Raw genomic sequence first — 5,000 nt, forward strand, 5'->3', positions numbered from 1 at the left:
TCTGTGCGTGCTGTGTCTCTCGCGTGTTCGTAATTCGCGTCATTTTCATTATTATATTATTACGTAAGTCTTCTTATACGTTTAATATCAATAATTAACATATATAATTTTCGATACATTAACATTAACATTAACATTAACATTAACATTATATGAGCTCTATCTCGACTCTCCTTTCGATACACGAACGTTCGACGTTTTCATCGAGCACTTCGTTCGAGAAAACGTTCGTAGAGTAGGAGTAGAGCTCGTTGCGTTCGTTAGATTATTTTTTAATTTTTTTATAGAGATTCAATACATTTATGTCAGGATATTTTTTTAAAGATAATTTATATTTATTTATTACTTCATTATACATATTTTAAGGTATCAAGACTGATATGAAACTTAAAAATTATATTATTAACATTATTTACGCATTCGTAAATCGCGTCATGTTCTTTATTATTATTATTATTATATTTATTCGTCATCGTCATAATTATTATTTTAATTATAAAATATAATAATTTTAATTATAAATTTTTTTTTTTTCGATAAACGAATACCGGTGAAATTTAAATAAACGAAGATACAACTTTCTTTGTTGTTGTTGTTGTTGTTGTTGTTGTTGTCGTTGTTGTTGCATTGACGTTGCATAATATCATATAATCATATACTATCTATAAAAATATAGAACAAAATAATCGAAGTTTTGGAGATTTTGGAGGGTTTGGGGTGTCAGTTGGGGGGGGGGGGGTTGGGGAGGGGGAGGGGGGGGGTTCGGATAGGGCTGCGTGTTCTGGGGTTCGTCGTCTTATGATATCAGATCGAATATGAGAAACATAATAAAATAATAATAATAATAAAAAAAAAAATACATTCCGTTCGAACGAGCCGAATGTCATACTCATCGTCAGGCATATATATGGAGTAGTGACGGTTCGAACGTCGAACATTCAAAAATTGATGTTAGACGCGAAGTGACCGGATCAGTACTCTTGTATAACGAAAAAAATGTTATTATCGTTTTCATTTGTCGTCTTTGTTGCGTGTCTTCTGGCGTGTCTCTCGATTCGTCGTATCGCGTTATATTATACTTTACGTAGTGTAACAACAAGTATGTACGTACGATTCGTCTCGACCGCTGGGGGATATTCACTGACACACGTGAAAATGATAAAAAGATTCTTATTCGTTCTGTAAAACTGTGCCGACCGACGGACGCACGTAGATCTCTCTGCCTCATGCGCTCTTCCTCTTATCGTCGTCGTCGTCGCTCTCGCTACAATCTATCCTCATGGAATAAATGTTGATTCATTGTAGTCGATCTGCGACGTCGCGACGATATGAGAAAACGTTAGAGACGGAGTTCTTAAAAGATTCAGTGTATTCGTATAGTGTGTATAATTTTTATATTATATATGAACGGTCGTTTCTAAAATTCTTTTTGTTAATTTTTACATTTATCATGTACAAAAAATACACAACCCGAGTATCGGTACGATCACTCAAACACCGGGCGTCGATCCCAATGTTTTACGATAATAATCGTTGAACAATACATACGTACACGTCGTGTGCGAAGTGTTATTTTGAAAAAAAAACTCGATCTCGTTTAGAACGTTCGAATTCGTGACCGTTATGTGTCATTATGTGAAGACGCCTCCGCCGCCGCCGCCGCCGCCGCTGTCGTCGCGTTATATATTATAGCGCACGCGCGCGCGCGTGCTTAAAGCGCGTTTGTGTCTCATATAAATTTTTATAAGAGTCAACCGTTAAAATCTATCGCGTCTAACGCGATCGACGATACGGTGAGACGCTCGTTTCATACTGTGCGTATATTGTACATGCATGCATAAGTTTGTGTGTATTTTATATGCGAATATGAAACGAGAAGAGTAATTGACGACTTCAACAAGTCTCGGTTAGCTCCCTGGTTGATCCTGCCAGTAGTTATATGCTTGTCTCAAAGATTAAGCCATGCATGTCTCAGTGCAAGCCGTATTAAGGCGATACCGCGAATGGCTCAATATATCAGTTTTGGTTCCTTAGATCTTACTCAGTTACTTGGATAACTGTGGTAATTCTAGAGCTAATACATGCAATCAGAACTCTGACCAGTGATGGGATGAGTGCTTTTATTAGATCAAAACCAATCGACGGAGGGCGTCTCGTCCGAAGTCGTTAATTTTGATGAATCTGGATAACTTTTGCCGATCGCATGGTCCAGTACCGGCGACGCATCTTTCAAATGTCTGCCTTATCAACTTTCGATGGTAGTTTCTGCGACTACCATGGTTGTCACGGGTAACGGGGAATCAGGGTTCGATTCCGGAGAGGGAGCCTGAGAAACGGCTACCACATCCAAGGAAGGCAGCAGGCGCGCAAATTACCCACTCCCGGCACGGGGAGGTAGTGACGAAAAATAACGATACGGGACTCTTTCGAGGCCTCGTAATCGGAATGAGTACACTTTAAATATTTTAACGAGGAACAATTGGAGGGCAAGTCTGGTGCCAGCAGCCGCGGTAATTCCAGCTCCAATAGCGTATACTAAAATTGTTGCGGTTAAAAAGCTCGTAGTTGCATTTGTGCGCCGCGCTGTCGGTGCACCGCATCCGCGGTGATACTGACACGTCTGCGGAGCATATCGTCGGTGAGCCGGCGGTAAAACGCCGGTTCAATATCAAAATCCTATCGCGGTGCTCTTCAGTGAGTGTCGAGATGGGCCGACAATTTTACTTTGAACAAATTAGAGTGCTCAAAGCGGGCTCAAAATGCCGCTTGAATATTTCGTGCATGGAATAATAGAATATGATCTCGGTTCTATTTTGTTGGTTTTCAGAACTCCGAGGTAATGATTAATAGGGATAACTGGGGGCATTCGTATTGCGACGTTAGAGGTGAAATTCTTGGATCGTCGCAAGACGAACATCAGCGAAAGCATTTGCCAAAGGTGTTTTCATCAATCAAGAACGAAAGTTAGAGGTTCGAAGGCGATTAGATACCGCCCTAGTTCTAACCGTAAATATGTCATCTAGCGATCCGCCGACGTTACTACAATGGCTCGGCGGGCAGCTTCCGGGAAACCAAAGATTTTGGACTCCGGGGGGAGTATGGTTGCAAAGCTGAAACTTAAAGGAATTGACGGAAGGGCACCACCAGGAGTGGAGCCTGCGGCTTAATTTGACTCAACACGGGAAATCTCACCAGGCCCGGACACCGGAAGGATTGACAGATTAATAGCTCTTTCTTGATTCGGTGGGTGGTGGTGCATGGCCGTTCTTAGTTGGTGGAGCGATTTGTCTGGTTAATTCCGGTAACGAACGAGACTCTAGCCTGCTAAATAGGCGTCGTCATTTAGGTGTGCTCGATTTCGGTCGAGCAACTCACTGGCGGCGTATTAAAATTCTTCTTAGAGGGACCGGCGGCTTCGAGCCGCACGAGATTGAGCAATAACAGGTCTGTGATGCCCTTAGATGTCCTGGGCCGCACGCGCGCTACACTGAAGGAATCAGCATGTTCTCCCTGGCCTAGAGGCCCGGGCAACCCGTTGAAACTCCTTCGTGCTGGGGATTGGGGTTTGCAATTATCCCCCATAAACGAGGAATTCCTAGTAAGCGCGAGTCATAAGCTCGCGTTGATTACGTCCCTGCCCTTTGTACACACCGCCCGTCGCTACTACCGATTGAATGATTTAGTGAGGTCTTCGGACCGACACGCGGTGGCTTCACGGCCGTCGGCGTTGCTGGGAAGTTGACCAAACTTGATCATTTAGAGGAAGTAAAAGTCGTAACAAGGTTTCCGTAGGGGAACCTGCGGAAGGATCATTAACGTAAATTATCAATCTCGAAAGAGTGCGATAATGAACGATAATAAAATTCTAAAACACAAATATCGACGTTCGGAATGTGTCGTTTCGATGCGAGGACGCGATTCTCACTCTCTCTCTCTCACACAGCAGTGTGTCCGAGTCAGAGTCCAGAGTCGTGTAACGCGTCCTATTCTGATATTTTTCGATGTCGATTTCGAGGAAAGTACGATGTGTTAACGCACATCGTCATCTTCAAATAAAATGTATATTTCTTTTTTTTTTTTTTGTACTTTATTTTTTTTTTAACTTTTTTTTTTTTTTTTTTTAATTTTTTGAATTTTTCTCTTTATACTAAAAATAAGAGAAAAAAACGAAAAAAAAAAAAAAAATAAAAAAAAAATAAACTCATATCACTGGCGTATAGAATCGTTCGAGTGATCGTAGAAATTATAAAAATAAAACAAATTAAAAACCATTACCCTGGACGGTGGATCACTTGGCTCGCGGGTCGATGAAGAACGCAGTTAACTGCGCGTCATAGTGTGAACTGCAGGACACATTTGAACATCGACATTTCGAACGCACATTGCGGTCCGTGGAGAAACATCCAGGACCACTCCTGTCTGAGGGCCGGCTGTATAAAAATATAAACCACACTGTTCAATGTTTAATGTCGTAATGTCTATTATTTCGTAACCGACTCAATAGACTGACTGACGTTTCTCGAACATATGACGGTATCCGCGTTCGATGTGTTATATTACGTGTTTAAATATACTTAATATAAATCTCGTTCTCGGTCCGTTCAAATATAACAAATACGATGTGTATGTATGTTTACGTTTACATGCGTGTGTGTGTATATATTATTTATATTTTTATATACGCGTTCGTGTGTACGTTTACGTCACGGAGTTTCGTTATGCGACGTCAGAGAGACTGAGAGCGTCGCTCGTCGCCAGACGAGGAGCGCCCATCTCCGACCTTTCGATCGTTTCATTGAGTTGTTCTCGATCAAAGAGGGTAATCGGAGTTTAGGTGATCTCTTCGTCTCGTGATTATCGAGTACGTGCGTTTCTTTTGTTCATACTCTAATGTCAAAATTTCGAATACAAAAGCTCCGCGATCGTTACGACGTATACGAGACGAACGTGTTTATATGATGTGTAAATAAAGCGCGCTCGCATCGTTGAACGTGATGACA

At 41.5% G+C, this 5,000-nt stretch overlaps 2 non-coding genes across 2 annotated transcripts; both read left to right on the plus strand.

Moving 5' to 3' along the window:
• Window positions 1-1,912: 1,912 nt before the first annotated feature.
• On the plus strand, window positions 1,913-3,815 carry LOC125076730. Its single transcript, XR_007120646.1, has one exon. It is a non-coding gene; the product is annotated as a small subunit ribosomal RNA (ribosomal RNA).
• A 457-nt stretch (window positions 3,816-4,272) lies between these two features.
• On the plus strand, window positions 4,273-4,429 carry LOC125076726. Its single transcript, XR_007120642.1, has one exon. It is a non-coding gene; the product is annotated as a 5.8S ribosomal RNA (ribosomal RNA).
• Window positions 4,430-5,000: the final 571 nt, after the last annotated feature.

This window comes from Vanessa atalanta, unplaced genomic scaffold, assembly GCF_905147765.1.
Source record: "Vanessa atalanta unplaced genomic scaffold, ilVanAtal1.2, whole genome shotgun sequence".
In the NCBI taxonomy this organism is placed as follows: Eukaryota; Metazoa; Arthropoda; class Insecta; order Lepidoptera; family Nymphalidae; genus Vanessa; species Vanessa atalanta.